We start from the raw sequence: 22,613 nt of genomic DNA, 5'->3' as shown, positions 1-22,613 counted from the left end.
GGCCCACAAAAAGAGCTCAGTCTACATCTGCCATCTTTTAGACCGCCAGACAATGCTTCCAGCGCTCACATCAGGCTGCAGCCCCCAGACAGCGCCTCGTCCGGTGGTGATTTGTACCAGCCACTTTCCTTTAATGTCCGCTGTGCCAGTAGGTGCTCCTTCGCAATCAGTCCTCAGGCACCGCTCCCCCTCTAGTCTCAAACTGTAATGATTTAGCAAGTTTTCGTGCCGCAAACATGAACAGCACAGAGCACTGGGCACAATAGGCGATCCAGTGCCAAACTTCAGTCAGTGCGGTGCCACAAACACTCCACCAGACAGGTTCACGCGATCACCACACCAGGAACATCCCCTGTACTTTCAGCAGATTTCTTCAGCATCAAAGGGGGGCCCACCGGCACCCAGTCCTCAATCCCCGGAGCCGGCGCCATCTTTTCGTTCAGTGCGGGCAGCACACCGGGGTCCCAGGGAGCGCCACATTCCAGCACGGTGGTCGGCCCACGGAGCCAGCCCAACCATGTGTTTATTGTGCACTCCCTGAGGTGCAGACTGTTTTTATGTGGGTCAGGAGCTCAGGGGCTTTCGTTCATGCTGTGAGCATCCCCCAGAGTTGAAGCTGTGCAGGTATTGCGCCTGGTGCTGCAGCACTCCCCCAACAGTTCAATACGCCTGTGCCAATATCAAAGCACACTGTGATCTACACAATCAGGATCCAAAGCCTGCAGTCCCATCAGGCAGACCCAGCTGGTTATGCCGCTGCAGTCGGGCCAATCATGTTCAGTGTCCGGTGTGTCTCCTTTGGCTAGCACACCGCAGATGCAGTCACCACTCCTAGGGGTGAGGGGGGGGATCGCTCAGCTCCACTCACACCCGTGGTGTATGGTTAGTCTAAATAATGAGGGAAAAGCCAATTACTGATTTAGGCCCTTTTCTAGTAGCGCTGCTGGTTACAAAAGGTAATGCTACTAAAATTAATCAGTTAAGCAAGTTACATCAGTAGGTTGAGAGTTGTTCTAAACTGGCTGCCACTTTGTAGGATCAAGCCTGTGTAGTTTTCTTTGTTCTGGGTGGTAAGACCTCTTTACAAATCCTACAGAAGAAATTGATAGAGATAGGTTCTTAAGAGGGATCTTAAGGAATGCTTCACTGTAGTAATGTAGTCCAGACAGGTTGAGGTATTTCAAGAGGATTTATTGTAAGATGTTAAGTATCCTGGAATAAGCCCCACCAGGAGCAGCCAGCAGGCAGCTCAGCCCCATCACAACTGTGGTTTATCTTCAACCAGCACCCAACATTCCGTAGTACATCATAGTGCAGAAGCATTCCACTAGAAGGGCATTGAGTGGGTAAAAGCAAACATAGAGATATGCAATAGATAGAATACAACATACCTCCTTTCCTTCCACAACAGAAAACTAAACATAGAAACATAGAAACACCTGAAGGAGAAAGCGTACCAATCATTAGCCTCTATCACACCCACTGGCCAGACAGATGTGACAGAAGCCAATGCACAGCATGCAGAAAATACAGAAAAGAAATGATAGAATAAAATCAGACACATTCCTTCTCTGAGAACACAATGCAATACAGAATGCAGAAAATAGAACAATAAAACTTGAGAAGTGAAACCGAAAAAGTACAAACACAAAAATAAGGCACTATTAGTCCATCATCAAACCAACACATAAAAGGAACAAAAAGAATAGTTAGACTGGGAGGATAGGTACTCTTCTTCCCTTCTCCAACGAATACACAAAAAGAACCGGAAAAAAGAAAGACTTAGAGAAAACCACCTAAAGGTACAAACACAAATAAGTACTCTTATTCCCTTCTTCATTCAACGAGAAAGAGAGTAGAAAGATATAAAACAGAGAGGCAGAAGAATAAGCAATAGATCCTTCACACCGCCCTGTGAAACAGCATTAAAAAATTAGATTGAATATTATTGAACATTTGAAAGAGATATAACCCATACAGAGACAACCTCGTAATGACTACACATTGAAAAAACGCGGCTCGATAGAAATTCCATTGAAACCTTGAGAGGGTTAAACCCCAAATCGACAACCTTGAAAACATTGAAAAACATTGAATAATTGAAAGGAAGCAACAACACATATTGACAACCTCAATCAAATTGAAAACCATTGAAATGTTGCCCTTTGAAAACAACTAGAATACATGCAAATTGATGAATCGATAGAGAAACACATTTCTTACCCAGAAATACTGGATGCATGCATATACATTGATAAACATTGAAATGTTGCCCTTTTGAAAACAACTAGAACACATGCAAATTGATAAATCGATAGAGACACATTTCTTACCCAGAAATACTGGACGCATGCATATACCTTGAAAATTGAGTACATAAATTGATATGTGCAATTCCTACAGGGAATGCTGCACGCATGTTAAAGTTAACCATGCAACTCTGTACAGGAAACTTTCCATGCACAAATTGAAAACTAGAGAAAAATTGAGAAATTGAATTTTTGAAAACCTGGAAACATGCAAACTGTAAATGGAACGTAAACAGTGCATTAATATATCACAGTGAACCTGCAAGTATTTTGATAAAAAAAAAAAAATATTGAACAATCGATTTCTTGAGAGCATGTCACTAGGGTCATAAATATAAACACCCCATTAACAAAAATAGAAATACATCAATACCACCAAGCAGACACTTTAAAACAAAAACACCAAAATCATGCTAGACTAGACGTGTGATCGAAAGCTTGAATGTGCACCCAAAAAACATAGATACAGATCAACACGCTCCTTAGAAACTTAGTTGACATAGAACTCGAGCTGTCTTAATAGAAGCAAACAAAATAAATATAGCAGTTGAACTTGAGTACATTGACGAAATAAGAGACTTGTATCTTCGTTGTGCACAAGCTGATCAAACTGTGACAGTCTCAGACAACTGCAAAATTATTTACAAAAGAATTACAAAAAACAACCACTAGATGGCACTCTTGAAATAATTGAAAAACCTAAATCGAACTCGTTACTGCTTGATACTGTTTTCGTGTTGAAACCAGAAATTGATAGGTCTCCGTGCTCAAAGATAGTTCCAGTAAAAAACACCACCTCCAATGCAAACAAGTGACAGTTGTTATTTAAAAATCCTTGTGCTTCGATAAACTTTCCAAGAATGTTTTGCCCATTAGAATACAGAAATAACTTCAAGTTGGACTTACGTAAAATGTTGATAGGACATATAGACTGTCACCCGACTGAGCTCAAACCTCCATCCTCATGGACATCCACGAGCAGTCAAAATGACAGACAGAGCATGTAAATTTTTTGCTCCCACGAAAGATCTGCTGACAGAAAAAAAAAAACTTGAAATAACTTTATTTAAACCAACTCAAATGACGAAAACGTGGCTGGCAAGGTGGGAATAGAGAACTAGCAAATGTACTGACAATCGACAGTCATAAAATGGCGGCACGTCGATCACGTTGCGCCGGGTGGCTAGAGGCACAAATATGCACCAAAACATCCAGAGCACCCAGAAGAAACAAACGTCACAGAGGATCGATGACAGGCTCGTAGGAAGAATACTTTGAGATTCGACGACGTCATCAGTCTAAAAACGACAGCGTCGAAGAAGGATCGCCCAGCTGACAAAAGGATCGCCCAACTGACAAACGGTGAGTGAGGCCACGCACATACAGATAGAGGCAGATCAGCAATTGACTCACGGTTAAATCGGACGAGTTCGAATACCACAGCTCACATTGCCGATTTTCTCATAACAGCAAAAGAGGAACACCGAATAGCAACAGCTGGGCTGAATATGATTAAATTGAGTTTCATTAGTCCGTTTGCAGCTTGATTAATGTCACTGTTCCTTGAGACTTGAATATTTTAACGCGTTACTCAATGTAGGCAGCTGTAGTATCTGGGCATCCACTGGGCGTTGATTTACTTGTTTGTAGATACCACAGCTTAATTAATGTAAATGTTCCTTGAGTCTTGAATATTTTACCAGATGCATGTAAATTGTAGATGCCACACAGTTGATATAGATTTTTTTGACACATGGCTCAGATAGAGAGGATGTGGCCACTTGAAGTTGAATAAAACGCACAGGGATTGCTTTGATATAGAAAGGCGCTTGAAGGCAGACCATCAATAGACCCACAATGTTTTTGTGCGGTGATTGAAAAAAAAAAAAAAAAAATCCATTAATTGAGACAAGCTTGTGAAGTGGGATCTGGCACATCCACAGCAGTTGAAAATACAGCATAGATTGTAGAAATAAATCTCTGCTTTAACTTCCCTCTTGAAATAGTTGGATCGTTGAAAAAGTGAAAATATTCTTTGAAGTTGAAGTTGTTGATGAAATGTTGAAAAAGAATCTGGCATGCGCAGGTTGGGGCGACCGGTGTGATGGTCACTGGTGGGGCTCTGAAGCCAGAGTCTTTGCTTGATATTTGATGAGGTTTGAATCTCTAGCCTTCTTGAAACTTGACTTCTTTAGTTGCTTTCTTGAAACTTGAATTCCATTAGTAGCCAACGTAGGTAAGATCAACTCGTCGCCAAAAAGATGTAGTAATGTAGTCCAGACAGGTTGAGGTATTTCAAGAGGATTTATTGTAAGATGTTAAGTATCCTGGAATAAGCCCCACCAGGAGCAGCCAGCAGGCAGCTCAGCCCCATCACAACTGTGGTTTATCTTCAACCAGCACCCAACATTCCGTAGTACATCATAGTGCAGAAGCATTCCACTAGAAGGGCATTGAGTGGGTAAAAGCAAACATAGAGATATGCAATAGATAGAATACAACATTCACTTAATTGTCAGTTGGACCAAGTACAGCAGTAGGTTGGGTGTCGCTACAAGATGGCTGCCACTTTGTAGGCAGCAGCAGCGGGCGCCGTGTTGGCTTTTCGATTCCTAGTCCTCCTTTACTTTTTAAGGTCTCGGTCATTTTGGACTCTGGGCATCTCGATGTGGAATGGGCTGGGGGAAATGACCATCAGAGATCACCTTTCCCCTGATACAAGACAAAACTGCAATCCCCTTCTGCCAGGTGGCCGCAGCAGCAACACCAGTCTCAATATACCATGAAGCGCTGCTCTCCTAAAGCGGGGGAAGGTGTATAGATCCTGGAGGACCTCGCGCTGACCGGGTCTCAAGAGGAGGAGGGAAGGCAGTTCAACATAAAGTCTTCACGTGAGGCTTTGCAGCTCTGGTGCTGGTAACCGGGTCTCAAGAGGAGGAGGGAGGTCTTTTACCGGTCCTGCGAGAATAAATCAGCTGCTGTGCTCTCACTCGGGAGGCTTTTGGGGAGGCCAGCCGAGTCAGAACAGGGGAAGAGCATTGTGTCTCAGCAGCGGGGGGTGGAGGGATCGGCCAGGCTACAAGGATAGTCGGGTCGTTCCCATCAGTCGAGCGGCAGGGCCATCCGATCCCCCCTTACCTTGAAGAAGCGGTGTCCCCACCAATGCGGGTGAGGACGAGCGATGTGCTGATAGCAGAGACTCCTCAGACGAGTCTCTCTCACAGAGTCGATGAACTCGAAGATGAGTCTTCTGATAAAAATGATTCATTGGTAGGGGCTAAGGGTTAGCGAATGGATCGGTCGGCGAGAGTTTGGGATTTGGGGCTAAACGGGGATTTTATCTCGTTAGAGCAATCTCCAGCCTCTGGAGCTCCTTCCTAGAGCTCCTTTCCATCCGGCGGCCATCTTTCCTTGGGGTTTCCAGCCAGTCTTCCCGCCAGAGTGGGGGTCAGAACCGGTAGGGGCCAGTTGCTGAGTACAGCAAGTGGCCTGGAGAAGCTCACAAAGGCGGCATGCCTTTGAAGCTTCCCCTGCCCATCCTGTGGGAGGAGACCTAGCGCCTCGCCCAGGATGTGTATTGTTGCAGGCCCAGGAGAGCGGATGGCTCTCTACCCAGGGGTCCAGCAACATGTCTGCTGTGTGGCAGCCTAGGCAGCCCCTCAGACAAGACGTGGATTGTATCTTAGGTTCAGGGGGCATCTCTAAGATGCCCTCTGTCGTGCATTGTACATTAAATCCCACACTGGCATCAGTGCGGTTTTAATGTGCTGAGAAGTTTGATACCAAACTTCTCAGTCTTCAATGTTGCCATCATGGTGCTGTGGAGTTCGTGTCGATGATCTCCCAGCACCATATACTCTTGGATGGCAGCACTGCACTTACAGTGCCCAGGAATGGCCCTGGGTACTGTAGGGGCACAGGGCTCATGCACCTGTACCCACACCACTGGCATAGGGCACCCAGCTAGAGGGGTGGCTGATGTATGCCAGGGCAGTGTGTGTTGTGGGCATGGCACACAGGGATGTGTGCCATGTCGACTCTCTGTTTTGTTCTGCACCCAGACACTCAGCCTGCAAGGGCAGTGTGTGTGTGTCAGGGTACAGGGCCTCTAAGTGTGGCACAATAAGTGCTGCAGCCCTTAGGGGCCTTCTCTGGTCACAAGGCCCTGGGTACCTAGTGTACTATTTACCAGGGGCTGACATGTGGCCAGAGATGCCAATTGGGTTTAGGTTTCTACACTGTTTTAGGGTAGGAACATAGGCCCTGGGTACCTGATTGGCAGGAGCCCAGGGCACACTCAGTCAAAGTACATCAACAATTCAGCAAAAAGTGGGGCATACCATGCAAGAAAGATGGCACTTTCTCACACTATGATCCTCCCTTAACCGAGTAGCTAAGATTTTAGAATATGGCTTTGCGTCCACATTCATTAGGGATATGGGTCGATAGGATGCAGGGTTGTCTGAGGGCTTCCCCTTTTTTTAAAAGATAACTATATCTGCTCCCTGCCAAGATTCTGGGGTGAGCCCATTATATTGTACCCCTATAAACAAATCCAGAGGTAGGGGTGCAATCTCTACCTGAATTGCCTTGTAAAGTTCCAGAGGAATCCTCTCAGGACCTGCTGCATTCCCTGAGGCCATAGAGTGTAGGGCATGTAAGACCTCTTCAATTGTTCTATCCTTTTCCAACTCATGCCTTGTCTCCTCATCGACCCTCCGTTGATCCCCCATGATTCTTTCAATCTCATCAGGAGTTATAAGGTCAAGATTATCATGCCAATATAGGTCCTGATAGAAACTCTCAAAAACCTTAATAATATCTCTTAAATGTGTGACTTGCCCTCCATCCTGTTCATTGACCCCAGTGATGTTATTCCTGGCGGCCCTCTGTTTAGTACAATGTGCCAGCAGCTTGCCAACCGATTCCCCGTATTCATAGCTCTCATTTTTATATGTTTGAAATCCTGCTGCACCCTTCCTACTATAGTAGCTGCTGATTTCAGCTTTCGTGACCACTGTTTTTTTGCCGTAATGTTAACTCAGCCGCTTCTTGATTTTGCCTACTGGCCAGGGTGTGCGCCTTTTCTAACACCCCCAGTCTTTCAATCAGGCCATTAATTTCCTCTTTTTCTTGTTTCCTGGCATTTCCTACTGTTGCAGCGGTAATCCCGCGGTAATCTCGCTTTGGAAAATCTAGGAAATGTGACACCATTACCTCTGATTACCGTTACCCTGATTGCAGCTAAAGGTCAATGGATCTTTGCCACTGTTTATGACCAGGGAGCTTCTACATAAACATGAGCAATTCATAAAATGCAAATAAACATTTTAGCCAATAATGAGAGTTATGAGCAGTTTGAAAGAAATTTATTTTCCAATCAAAATTTAAGCATCTCTGACTCTTCATTCAATAGTCAGGTATCAATCAGGTTACAGAATTGATAACAGAAAAATTAGGTTAGCACAAAGCATCATAATTTGCAAACAGCGCGTTCCATAAAGGAAATAATCCCAATTCTAAGACAATGGGGCTCAAAAGATGTCAGTCAGAACTCCTGAAAAGTTCCAGAAGCAAGAGTGAGTTAGCATAAGCCAATCAATAATTAATAATTGCAGAATCTCCCATGAAGGGAAACAAAGAATAGAGCAAATAAGCCTTGGCAAAGCCAATGAGTCAAAGCAAAAATCAGAATGGAACTAAACCTACATCTAATCTGCCTACGTCTGCCTACGTTCTGCTCTCCATCAAAGGTCTGTCCTATCCTTCACTGCATCTATAAATCACTTCTGCCCTCTCCTTCATTTCTGCGTCGGAGTCTGAAACTCTTCTGCAGCTTTGCGTCTCTAAATCTCTGTCTGTTTGTCTGTCTCTCTCAAAGGGCTCTGAAAGTCTTCCTGCCTGTGTTCTGGAAGGCATCCTGTCTCATCTTCTTCTCTCTCCTCTCTCCCCCTCTGCTCTCTCAAACTCCTAACTAGGAACGCGTTTATCAAATAATATTGTTACAAAGCATGTGGCGTGACTTTCTCTTCCTCCAACTGTAATCCAGCATTCTCCAAAAGGATGCCTCCACCCATCTGCAGATTTCATACGTCATCTCTCAGACTGACAAAGATCCTTCCCATGGTACATTCTGCATCTTATTTAATACAATTTAATCTCCTAACCGTCTTTTTAAAAGAGACATTTTATTTCTAACTACACACATAACATGAAATGCAAAATAACCTTTTTTTTTAACTAAGCAAGAAACATTAAACTTGGTAATGCACTTTTGAAATACGTGATTTTCTGTTCTCACTAAAGCAAAGAATTAAATGAGGCTTTGTTCAACATTTCCAGCAACTACAGAGATAAAGCTCAGACCGAGGTCACAGCTGTAAATCATGCCACTATTCTCTTCACATGGAGAGAAAAACATTCCTTTGCTTATCTTTAAAGTCAAAAGAAACTAACAGACCAAGCTGAATCATGAGCTGGTTCTGTTTTCTACATTATAAAATGTTGTGCTAATTCAAATGCAAGTTATTTTCTACTAATGCACATTTAAGAGTTTTCACAAGTTACATTTACATAGTGAGAACAACATCTAACTAAACACATTAAATTAAACTATGAATTACTTGCACATGGGTTACATAAATTGCTGAATTAAAGTGTCTGGCTGAAGTCTGTGAATTTCAAGAGCTCATGTTTTCACTCTGTGGCACAGAAATGTGCGTGTCACCTTTCAAATGCAGTTCTTTATTTCTGAAGCAAAGGCAGGGTTTCCATTAGCAAAGAAAGCACAGGTGTAGGCTCTTTCAATCCTCCCTCTGATGATTTAAATCATCACACCTATGAGGATTTGTAATCATCACACCAAGTTCATTCCACGCGTGAGATCAATCAGATCATATATAGCCAGGATCAAAGGTTCAGTGCAGAGTTCTGTAACAAGCTTCTTAAAACAGTTAGTTTTCACAGAACAGTTCTTTTTTTGACCAATACTTGTTTTCTTTACAGCTTTTGGCAGTCATTGTTCAGCTTTGCTCAGTTCTCTTTTTGTCTCAAGCTTGAAATCAGGGTGGCTTATACAGTTCAAATCCTGCATCACACAGTTCCTCTATTGTGCCGTTCATTGCTTTGTCCATGCAACATGACCATTCAGGTGCTGGATATCTTCGACAGAGTACCATTGATCTTTTGGACTTTCTCAATCCAAGCCTTCCACCATCGCCTTTACTTTGTTCTGATTCAGACGTTTCAGCTATGAGTGCAAATGTTTTTCCAGGGGACAACTGCAGACTTTTCGTGTACCCCTTTAGCCAGCTTTCTTCCACTCCCACTCGTGGGCCCACAGCACTAGTTCTTTCATCAGAGGCTGGACCTGGCTCTTTCACCACTTCGACACCCATTTCATCCGAGCCATTTTCCAGTTCTTGCTTTTCGAGTCCCACCTCAGTTTGCTTTAGTGCTGCTTCAAACTCAGTGTGTTACCCTACAGCTTGACTGACCCTCTTCCGTGGCCTTTCGACCACCGCTGGCATCTCTTCTGGAAGAGGAGCTGTTTCATCAAGGGGACACAGGACCCTACGAGCATGGAAGACATGCACCCAGTTCAGAAGGCCATCACTCTTCACAGCAATCATTGTGACCAGGATAATTTGGAACAGTCTTTTCCATTTTGGTTTCAACCAAGTCTTACAAATGTCATCATCTCTCAGATCGAGGTTGTCGCACCGTTCACTATGCAGATCTCGTGTAGCCACTGCAACTTGGTCAGAAACTGTATGCGCCACATCAGCCAATCGTTCACAGCAATGGCTCATCTTCTCATCTGCACTTGTCACAAGTGCTTTTACTGGTACATCATTAAGCCACTCCAGTGATGTTGAGACACAGTCTTTTGCAAAGCGAGACTCTATGATGTCTTTCTGTTGCTCGATTATGCTTGAAACTTCAGGTCGATAGCTACAGTGCAATACTTTTTCAGTCTTTAGTACTGCACATATCATTTTCTGGACCTCATTGATAGAGTGGGTCTTTTGATCTGATTTCAGAGAAACTTGCAATCTATACCTGGGGATCGATTTTTGCAATAACACGTTTGCTACCATGTGGTTGTCATCTCTTCTGGTTGTGTAGGAATCAGGCATTTTGATGACAGTGTCCTTTTGCACTCTTTTGAAGGGACCTTCTGATCTCCCTATGTGACTCAATGTAGCGTGTGTTCTTTTCCCTGCATTCATTGGTCGACATGTCACATCTCGATGACACTCTTCTTCTGCGAGCTTCCTAAACATTTGCTGGTATCTATATTTTCTAAAGAGACGTTTCATTGAATCCCTGTCTAAGTGTGTATGTCCATGCATGTATCGTGTCATTGGCAACGACAAACTGTCTGGCAACATTGATCTCCCATCAGCTGATACTTGGATATCATTTGCGTTTTTCGCAAAATCTGTTCTGATACATCCTTGTTGTTCTTCCTCTGAAACAGTTTCTTGTACACCCTGCAACTCTTCACAAGTGTTCGATATTGACATCAACATTGGATAGACAGTGTCCTTTTCAGATTCACATGTGAAATTTCCCTTAAAAGTGTAAGCTAGCAGGACACTATATTGGACAACCAAATTTGCATCTATCTTTCCCATGACAATTGTTATTCTCATTTGAGCAGTTAGACTGCATTCTATGGTAAGGACATTCAATTTTGTATCTTGGGCTGAGGTAAATTCTTGTAAACATTGGCCATCTACAAAATAGACATGATCGGGCTCAATCAAGGGTTCATCATTAATGCCTAACCTTGGCCTCATGCATTGATTCATGACACCTCGGCATTCAAGTTCAGCTTCATCACAAATGTTTTCCTTTACTAGCAGTAGACTCAATACATTTGAATTTCGACATGTTTCAATCTCAAGATTTTTCAGTAACAATTCCACAAAACGAGAATCCATTTCAGTTATTGGACATTCCATCATTAATTTCTCACTCTTTTTGAGACTGACATCAACCACAGCTACTAAGTTAAGGCAGCTGGGCATTTCTGTGATTATGGGGTCAAAGGTCATTGGGAAAAACATCACAGACTTTTGAACATCTTCATGTTTTTCAACAGGCACTGAGAGAGCGCAGCCATCCCTCTCACTGCAAATTGGTGTATATTCTGTTAAATAAACTTGCATCCCTAGTGCCGGGGCACGACACATTTTCTCTTTCGTCTCTAGGCATGCTTTTGTGCAATCGTTGTCCAATGGAAGCGGATCAGACACATCCTTGTGGGTCAGCCTCAGTAAAGGCTTAGCCACCAGGGAAAGGTTTGGTGTTGACTGTCTTCAGTAGCCAAACATTCCCAATAGCATTCTGACTTCTTTCTGAATTAGAGTTGGATTCATCTGGTGAATTGCTTCACTCTCTCTGGTGACACCTTTCTAGCTTCTTTTTCAATTATGTGTCCCAGATATTGATCTCCTCCTTGGCAGTACTTCTGACTATCCTCATTATAAACCTGACAGATAGCAATAGCGGTAAGCCATTCTTCAGTACATGCAATTTGAAGAGGTATATTAGCTGGATTCGGTTCCACAGGACAACACAGAACAACTATGCTACTAATCTTCTACACTATTCTGTACTTCTCATTGGGTTTCTGTAAACCTGTGATCAGAGAGTTGCATGAACTTCCAATCAATTCCTCCAAAAGTCCCTCGCTCAGTTTATCTTCAATTACGGGTGAAATTCCTGCAACTGTCTCTCGTGTCAAATTGTATGATGGTGTTGCTGTATACATGGCATCTGATTCTAATTTGACTAAGACTGGTTCTGCACTTTTTATTAATTCAACATCTTTCGTTGTGAACTCCCATACTATTGGGTTCACTGTTTCTTCCAAATCAGAGGGTAATTTTTCAACGGTCATTTCTGAAACCAATCCTTCAGCTGTCTCTTGTTGAGCCATTTTAAACTGTACATCCTCATCAGGAGTCTGATTTTCAATATCTTCCGGTGTTCAGTAAATTGTGCAGTTTAACTTGCACCACAAATGTTTTCCTAGCAGGCCTACATTACTTGAGTCCTAAAGAGCAATTTGGTAACTTTCCTCAAATGAACCTAATTTTGCTAAAACCTGCTCTAAAACCGAGTTTGCAATCTGTCTTTTTAGAACTCCTACAACTTCGGACTTTTTCCCTAAATAAGGTAGGTCTGGACCTTCCACTGTTCTCACAATGGATCTAATGATCTCAGAAATGTTGGGGCCAACATTGTTGATTTCAAATACAGCCGACTGTTGAAACGTGTTCTGTTAGAATCCGGGTTCTCTGGTTGGCACAGGTGGGTACTTGTGTCAAGCAGGGAACCTTTCCTCCTGTCAGGGTAGGGGGGTACACTCCAACAATAACCCCTGCTCACCCTCTAGGTAGCTTAGGCGCGAGCAGACAAGGCCTATCTCAGAGCGTTTAGGTTAAGCATTTGTGAACACACACACAGTAACTCAGTGACAACCCCACAAATATACTCCACACTGGAATATAGAAAAATAATACTTTATATATATAGTTTAGGCTTAGCACAAGACCAGATAACGTAAAAACAGCCCACAATACTTATTAGACAAAGAGTTTTTGGTTTTAGCGTAGTTTTAAAGTTCTGTACGCTTCGTTCCTCTCCGTACGCTTCGTACGTGGTAAAAACTGCTTGGGAACGGGTCTCACATGCACTGTAGGCACTTCGGGATGAAGCGTACACCCTACGGTGCGAACAGGCACAGTACCTTTACTTGGGGAGTTCGTCACGGATGCTGCGCTGACATCCAGCGCGATGTACGGTGCGATGTCCTCCTGGTGCGATGCGTACTATGGTACGTTAGACCTTGGGCGTGCAGGGCTTCAGGGGACGGTGCGTAGGTACGGTGCGTTCAAAGTTCGTCGCGGCGTTCATGCCGTACCATGAGATCGCCAATCTTGGTTCGAAGCGCTGGATTCAAGTGAACAGTACGCACCGCAGCCTTTCCAAAGCAGGGGAAAGGAGTGTGCGCCGGCAGTACGGTTCGTAGGGGATAGTAGCAAGTACGGTTCGCAGTCCTTCCGTTACGGTGCGAGCTACGGCTCGTAGGGGCCTGTTAGTCGCGGTGCTCAGGCCGGACGATACCTTCCTTTGCGGTGCGAGCTATGGCTCATAAAGGGGCCTTAGTCACGTTGTTTGGGCCGGACAGCGGGATACCTGCTTTCAGGGGGTACGCTGCGATCAGCGAGACGTACGCAGCAGTTCGAGTCAAAGATACGGGGAAAACGGTCCGTTTTCCAAGGCGATTTCACGGCGGTGAAGTCCACTGGTCCTGGGACTTCGTTCAGGGGGCAAGCTCACTCTCCAGCCCTTGGAGATCTCTCAGCACAAGTCAAATAAAAGTTCCTTGAGTCTTTTCTTCCTCTTCTTCAGCAGCAAGGCAACCACTGCAGGCCAAATCCCCAGGTCAGGGACAGTACTTCTCCATGCAGCTTTTCCAGTTCCTTCAGGTCGGACAGAGGTTTCTTCTTGGCAGGACAGAATCTAGTTTCTTAGGAGCAGGGCTCCTACATGAATACCACAAATCCTTTGTTCTCCCAGGCCAGGGGGGCCCTTGCCTAGTTCAGTCCAGTTCGGGACCACTTTGTTGATGTGATGCAGGCTTCTTCTTTCAGGGTGCAGGGCAGAGCCATCAGACGCTCCACAGGGGGCGGAGCCAGCATTGTGGTGGCAGAGCACATCCCTATTCAGAGTCCAGGTGTACTCCTCCCACCCATCTACCTGCCAATCTTCCTATTCACCACCAGGCTACCTAGCCCTGCCCATCTGGGTTTTCCCAGCCCTGTCACTCACACAAGCCAGACAGCAGATACACATCACGCAGACGCGGGCTGAAATGGTTAGGCAAGCAAAGGCCAACTTTCTAAAAGTGGCATTTGCAAACGCAGAATATTAAAATAAACCTTACTAAAAGATGTACCTTATTATTCTGAGTTCAGGCATACTAAACTCGATTTTCTACTATGTTCCCTGGGTCTGTTAGGATCATAGGATGTAACAATCTTTACAGCCCATTCTGGCCTATGAGAACAGGGTAGCCTTACAATAGTGAAAAACGAAAATGGCTGTAATTCACTATTAGGACATGCCACACACATCAGGGCTGGTCCTACCTTATGCTACAATGCACCCTGCCCTTGGACCTACCATAGGGGTGACTAACATGAAGTTAAGGGAAGGTTTAGGGACTGGCAAGTGGGTGCACTTGCCAGTCAGCATGTCAGTACCAGACTGCACACAGGTTCTGCAATGGCAGACCTAGACACATTTTACCAGGCCGCTTCTTTGGGTGGCACAACCAGTGCTGCAAACCCACCAGTGGCATTTGTATTTACAAGCCCTGGGCACTCCTGGTGCACTTTACTGGGGTCTGATAGTAAACCAAATAAGCCAATCATGGAATCCAACCAACATATACATTTTACAATGGGGAGAGCATATGCACTTTAGCACTGAACAGCAGTGGTAAAGTGCCCAGAGTCATAAAACAGCCAACAACAGGTCAGAAAAAATGCAGGAGGAAGGCAAAAAGTTTAGGAATGACCCTGCAAAAAGGGCCAAGTCCAACACTACCCCCTTCCAGCCAAAACGCAGGGCAGACCAATCACCACCGTGATGGTCTTCCCTGCTTGGGGCGATAGAACAAGGACCTGGCCCGCAACTGCAGGGGCAGACTCCAGTTCTACGCCAATCTGAACCTAATGGAATCCCTCTGTCCATACTCTCAGGGCCCACCAAGCCAATCCATGGGGAACCCTTCTCCTCACCTGGGGACACCACCTGTGCAGCACCTAACCTTAACTCGCTCACAGGTGTGTCCCAACAGACAGACAGCAAAATGACACAGTGGCTACTGACAGTAGTCCGGGATGAGACCCAGGCCTTATGCCTCTCAGGGCTCTCAAACCTCTGTGGCACCAGGGAGCGGGGGGCAGTAGCCCCAGGTGCTTGGCAACCTTTGTCCATTCTCCCTCCTGTCAGATCAGGTATGACATCCTGGCACTGACCCACTGGCCCCAGGCCTGTACCCGGCATCTGGACCGAAGACTGGGGTGGCCTCTCCCACACCCGGTCCTCCTCCTTGGGGCTCTGCACCCTCCCACTTGGAGTGGTACCCCCTTCCAGAATTGCCAGGGCACCTGTGGCCGGTGTCCTGCGCAATTCGCCCACCAGTTCAGGGGTTCTATTCTGCAACTGGGCATCTAGGTCAGGGGGGACACCCTGAACCTGGCCCTCCAACCTAGGGTCTAAACCCTTCAGTTGAGCCGGGGTCAGAGGCGAGGACTCCCTCCCTCTGCACCCCATTCCAGATGGCTGTACCCACCCAACTGGCGTGGTACCCCTAGAAGCAACATGGGTCAGGATACTGATTACAGTTGTCCCACCCTCCAGGTCAGACAACAACAACTGAACCTGGCTTCCCAACCCTGGGACCAACCCATGCGGTTGAACGCTCGCCTGGCGCACCAGGACTTCCCAGGGAGCACGCATGCCCCCCCTGAGAGTGACACATAACTCATGTGTCGTGTGACAGTCTGCCTGGCGCAGATCTCCCGACCCCTGTCCATCTGACAGTGCACGAAGATCCCCCAGGACAGAAGTGGTGTCACCATGGTCATTCACTGGTGATGCAGCCCTTCTGGCTGGCCCCTGACCCACTGGTTCTTCCACTGGGGACTCTTTCCCCCTCTCACCCCTCAATCTGGACTTCTGCACCCTCCCAACTGGAGCGGTACTGCCAGACACCAGAACTGAGGGAGGCCTGCTTACAGACACTCCCCGTTCACCAGACACTAGGGGATCCTGCACAACGGGCAGCCCCTCAGGACAGACTAGGCTCCCCACCTGGTGTTCCTTTAAAGAACCATCCAAGCTCTGAGACTTAGGTTGGGCACTACCGGGATATAACCCGTTCTCACTCCTTCCCCTTAAAGACAGGACGTGAGGCCCTACACCCCTCTCACTACTACAGGACCTAGTTGGGCTACTCTGAGCCACTTCCACCACACTGGGTTTGAAGATACTTGAACCACTCCTCTTGGGATCACTCCCCAATGCCTTTCCAGACCCTATAGACTCCCCCAAAAGGTCTGCCTCCAATGTGAGCTCCCTGCGGTCAGAGAACTCACTCTCCCACAGGTGTTGGCATAGCTCTGGAAAACAGGGACTTACAATATGCTCTCCCACAATTGGATCACACAGCCTCCTAGCAGGGTTAACCAAACTATCCTTCACCTCACCATCCAATGCCTCACACATGTACTCCACACCACTCCCCAGAGACTGGCAAGACAGTATCTGACTGTCTCTGTCACAAACCCACACTCTTCTGGGCGGTCGTCACACTCACATACCAGGACTTCAATTTTGGGGGAACCCCTCTCCCTGCACCTCTCATCTAGAGTCAGTAGAGTCTCCCTCCCACCGCTAGGACCATGAACCCCTGCACCAGTTACCCTATTCCTCTCAGGGACACTGCGCACTACTGGAGCTACCTCATGTCCTTGAACCTCCTGGTGTATGTTAACCCCCTCCTTCAAGTCAGGTGCCATGTCTCTGGGTGTGTGTACTACTCTCTCAGCACTAGAAAATTCAATATTGCTGCCACCATCTGAGCTGGATTCCTCCTCCCACTCAGCAAAGCTCAATCTCTGAGCTACACACATTTCTTGTTGCTGGACTGAGACACTCATGGTCTCAAGCCTCTCAACCTCTAAGTTAAGCTTCCTCATTATCAAGTCATGCTCCATTTGCATTTTCTTTTCTTCCAGAGCCAGCTTTTTGCTTTCCAGCTCCAGTTGCCCATTTAGTTTCACCATCTCTATCTCATGAGCTCTGGTTTCCTTCCTGTCGGCCGGTGGTTAGTCAAAATATCGAATTTTAAATATCGACCTACATTAATATCGAGTTTTTAATATCGTCGGACAGAATATAGAAGTCAAGAATATCGTTGACCAGAATATCGACCCCAAGCTACGTAATATAGTTTTTTTTAATATCGAAGTAAGTAATATCGTAAGCAAAAATATCGTTGTCAATAATATCGATTTTTTTTTAGTGTTATGTATTTTAATATGTATTTTATATGTATGTTAAACATTTTTGTAATGTATTTTAATAAATTTAAAAATAAATGTTTAGAAATTAGTAATTTTGTTAAAGTAAATTTAGCGTTTTAGTATCAGAGCGGGTTGTGGGTTTATAGGGGAATAGGGTGGGAAGTAATTTAATTATAATTAATGAATGAATATGTTTTCTTTAATTGGTATTTATCATTAATTGTTAATTATTTATTAATTGTTAATTATTTTTATTAATTAGTTAATTATATTAGTTATAATTATTTTATTAATAATTCTTATTTATTGTCATTGTTAATTAATTTATTGTTAATTAATAATTAATTGGTGATTTATTTTTATTAAGTGATTAATTGATAATTAAATTAATTATGTGATTTTTTATGTGTAGTGGGTTGTGGGTTTATAGGGGAATAGGGTAGGATGTAATTAAATTAAATTAATTAATGATATTGATTTTATTGGTATTTATTATTAATTAATTGTTAATTAATTATTAATTGGTAATTCATTGTTATTACTTAGTTAAATATATTAAATATAATTAATTTATTAATTCTTTTTATTTGTTATTGCTAATTAATGTATTGTTAATTAATAATTAATTGGTGAATAATTATTTGGTAGTTAATATGTATTAACTAGTTAATTTATAACTATATTAATTATAAATAATGTATTATTAATTGTTATTAATTGATTAATTGATAGTTACATTAATTGTGTTTTTTGTATGTGTAGTGTGTTGTGTGTTAAAGGGGGAATAGTGTGGGATGTAATTTAATGTTATTTAGTTAAATATTTATTTTAATGTATTGGTATTTATTAATAATTATTTTGTAAATTAATTATTAAAATGCTATTTTTTAATAACAAATTATTTAATTGATTATTATGTTCATTTAACCCCTACGCTATCCAGCGCTTTCCCAACTGTTGCACTCTGGAGTTGGAATAGCAATTTTTACCCCTACGCTATCCAACGCTTTCCCTACTGTTGCACTCTCTGGAGTGGGAATAGTAATTTTTACCCCTAATCTATCCATCGCTTTCACTACTGTTGCACTCTCTGGAGTGGGAATAGTAATTTTTAGCCCTACGCTATCCAACACTTTCCCTACTGTTGCACTCTCTGGAGTGGGAATAGTAATTTTTACCCTCCCGCTATCCAACGCTTTCCCTACTGTTGCACTCTCTGGAGTGGGAATAGTAATTTTTAGCCCTACGCTATCCAACACTTTCCCTACTGTTGCACTCTCTGGAGTGTGAATAGTAATTTTTAGCCCTACGCTATCCAACACTTTCCCTACTGTTGCACTCTCTGGAGTAGGAATAGTAATTTTTACCCTCCCGCTATCCAACGCTTTCTCTACTGTTGCACTCTCTGGAGTGGGAATAGTAATTTTTAGCCCTACGCTATCCAACACTTTCCTTACTGTTGTTGGAGTTGGAGTAGTAGTTTTATTCTCTATGATATTTAATATTTTTTGTATTATTTTAGCTAATGTAATATATAATTAATAATTAAAAATATTCAAAGTAAATGTAATTTTTTTAATTTGTTATACGTAATTATTAAATTTTTATTCATGTTATTGTTTTATGTGTATAGATGTATTGGTAATTTATAAAAAATTATTAATAATTTATAAGTTACTAAAATAATTATTAAAACTAATTATTAAGTAAGTATATATATTATATATTATGGGGTCGATTCCGATCCTGGAAAAACCGTGTACGAACCGTCGGTCGGAGCGTTTTCTCCGTCCGACTCGTACCCGGGAAAAAAACATTAAAAAAATGCAAGTACGATTCGTATGGAAACACCATTTCCGTATGAATCGTACAAAACACCGACCGACGAAAATATACATACAAATCTGATCCGGGAATGCTCCGACGTGACGTCGGGACGCCTTCAGGCTGCGCTTCACGAACCAGGAAGTACGATCCGCACCGACGTCACCCCGCACGGATTAAATTCTCCGGCTGCCAAAAACTGCCGGGAAATCAGGACGACGCGCACAAGGAGCACCTGTACGCGACGGACAGCCATGGACCCGAACCTACGTGTCATCCCAGCACTCATAGCAGTCCACCTGCTCTACAGGAACCAACGCAGACGCCGCAGAAGGTCTGAACAACACCCAGGGGCAAAGGGGGGGGGGGGGGCAGGGGCAGGACACATAACCCCCACCCAAGTCACAAATCACACATGCCCTGGACATACCTGACCTGCAGGACCTGGTCACCTCGAGGGGGTGGGGGCATGTCCAGCAACGCAAGCGTCCGCCACAATGGAAGTGGATGTTGACGCGAACCGGCAACACAACAATACCGGTACGTACCGCACCCACGCCGTAAGAGCGTGGGTGCGGGTCGTACCATGCCCACCCCTACGTCACCCCAACAATGGCAGTACGGCCCGTACCCACGTTCTAAAGGCCTGGGTACGGGCCGTACCAGCATTGTTGGGGTGATGTAGGGGTACACGTGGTACGACCCGTACCCACGCTCTGAAGGCCTGGGTACGGTGCAGACCCCCAATGGGGTGCCGTAGGGGTACGCACCGTACCCAGCCCTTCAGAGCGTGGGTACAGGTCGTACCACGCGTACCCCTACATCACCCCAACAATGCTGGTACGGCCCGTACCCAGGCCTTTAGAACGTGGGTACGGGCCGTAACGCCATTGTTGGGGTGACATAGGGGTGGGCGTGGTACGACCCGTACCCACGCTCCTAAGGCGTGGGTACGGTACGTACCCAGGCCTGCAGATCGTGGGTACGGGAATGTACGGAGCATACCCCCACCCGTGTATGAATGGAGCGTACCCACACCCCACCAGTGTATGTACGGAGCGTACCCCCACCCGTGTATGAATGGAGCGTACCCACACCCCACCAGTGTATGTACGGAGCGTACCCCCACCCGTGTATGAATGGAGCGTACCCACACCCCACCAGTGTATGTACGGAGCGTACCCCCACCCGTGTATGAATGGAGCGTACCTACACCCGTGTATAAATGGAGTGTACCCACACCGCACCAGTGTATGTACGGAGCGTACCCCCACCCGTGTATGAATGGAGCGTACCCACACCCGTGTATGAATGGAGCGTACCCACACCCCACCAGTGTATGTACGGAGCGTACCCCCACCCGTGTATGAATGGAGCGTACCCACACCCCACCAGTGTATGTACGGAGCGTACCCCCACCCGTGTATGAATGGAGCGTACCCACACCCGTGTATGTCCCGAGCGTACATGCCCAGACACAGGAGGGGTGGGTGCAGAGTCCTCCCAGCAGTGCCCAGACATAAGAGGGGTGGGTGCAGAGTCCTCCCAGCAGTGCCCAGACATAGGAGGGGTGGGTGCAGAGTCCTCCCAGCAGTGCCCAGACATAGGAGGGGTGGGTGCCTATCACTCCCAGCAGTGCCCAGACATAGGAGGGGTCGGTGCCTATCAATCCCAGCAGTGCGCAGACACAGGAGGGGTGGGTTCAGAGTCCTCCCAGCAGTGCCCAGACACAGGAGGGGTGGGTGCAGAGTCCTCCCAGCAGTGCCCAGACATAGGAGGGGTGGGTGCCTATCACTCCCAGCAGTGCCCAGACACAGGAGGGGTGGGTGCAGAGTCCTCCCCGCAGTGCCCAGACACAGGAGGGGTGGGTGCCTATCACTCCCAGCAGTGCACAGACACAGGAGGGGTGGGTGCAGAGTCCTCCCAGCAGTGCCCAGACACAGGAGGGGTGGGTGCAGAGTCCTCCCAGCAGTGACCAGACATAGGAGGGGTGGGTGCCTATCACTCCCAGCAGTGCCCAGACACAGGAGGGGTGGGTGCAGAATCCTCCCAGCAGTGCCCAGACATAGGAGGGGTGGGTGCCTATCACTCCCAGCAGTGCCCAGACACAGGAGGGGTGGGTGCAGAGTCCTCCCAGTAGTGCCCAGACATAGGAGGGGTGGGTGCCTATCACTCCCAGCAGTGCCCAGACACAGGAGGGGTGGGTGCAGAGTCCTCCCAGCAGTGCCCAGACATAGGAGGGGTGGGTGCCTATCACTCCCAGCAGTGCCCAGACACAGGAGGGGTGGGTGCAGAGTCCTCCCAGCAGTGCCCAGGCATAGGAGGGGTGGGTGCCTATCACTCCCAGCAGTGCCCAGAAACAGGAGGAGTGGGTGCAGAGTCCTCCCAGCAGTGCCCAGACACAGGAGGCGTGGGTGCAGAGTCCTCCCAGCAGTGCCCAGACATAGGAGGGGTGGGTGCAGAGTCCGCCCAGCAGTGCCCAGACACAGGAGGGGTGGGTGCAGAGTCATCCCAGCAGTGCCCAGACATAGGAGGGGTGGGTGCCTATCACTCCCAGCAGTGCTCAGACACAGGAGGGTGGGTGCAGAGTCCTCCCAGCAGGGCCCAGATATAGGAGGGGTGGGTGCCTATCACTCCCAGCAGTGCCCAGACATAGGAGGGGTGGGTGATTATCACTCCCAGCAGTGCCCAGACACAGGAGGGGTGGGTGCAGAGTCCTCCCAGCAGTGCCCATGGAAAGAAAAGGGTGCAGTACCCACAGATACAATGCCCACAATTGTCAGTCAGGTGCTCAAAGACCCTGCAGAACACGTAACATGTGTGCGAGGCTGGGAGTACACACATGCATAGTGTGTAAAAGGGAACATGTCCACATGAAGTAACTTCAATATACTCCACACACAAGTACCGTGACCACCAAGAATGCCACAAATGATGCAGGTGGAGACATTTCCCAGCATGCATGGCCAAAGTAGAACGGATCCGTCACACACCAAGGATATGTAGACACAGCTCAGCACAACATTTAGGAAACACCCTGCAGGGAAGATGTCAGGGTCCACAGAGGAAGGAACACACCTTGGGACAATGTCACCATGCAGTAAGAGCATACATGAACAAAGTTATTTCGCAAATACCTTGTGATGGCACACAGATACCAGGGTCCATCCAATGAGCCCAGCACCGGCAACAACGACATCACTCCCTCGCAGGACCTCTGCGACTCCCTCGCCTCGTACTTCCACCGCAAGATAGCCGACATCCACAACAGTTTCGGCGCTCCACCCCCGCACCCATCGACCGAACCTACGCACCCCGCCGCTATCCTCCAGACATGGACCAAAGTGACCCCCGAAGACACGACACG

This window comes from Triturus cristatus, chromosome 1_1 (assembly GCF_964204655.1).
Source record: "Triturus cristatus chromosome 1_1, aTriCri1.1, whole genome shotgun sequence".
Lineage (NCBI taxonomy): Eukaryota > Metazoa > Chordata > Amphibia > Caudata > Salamandridae > Triturus > Triturus cristatus.
This window is presented reverse-complemented; position numbering follows the sequence as displayed.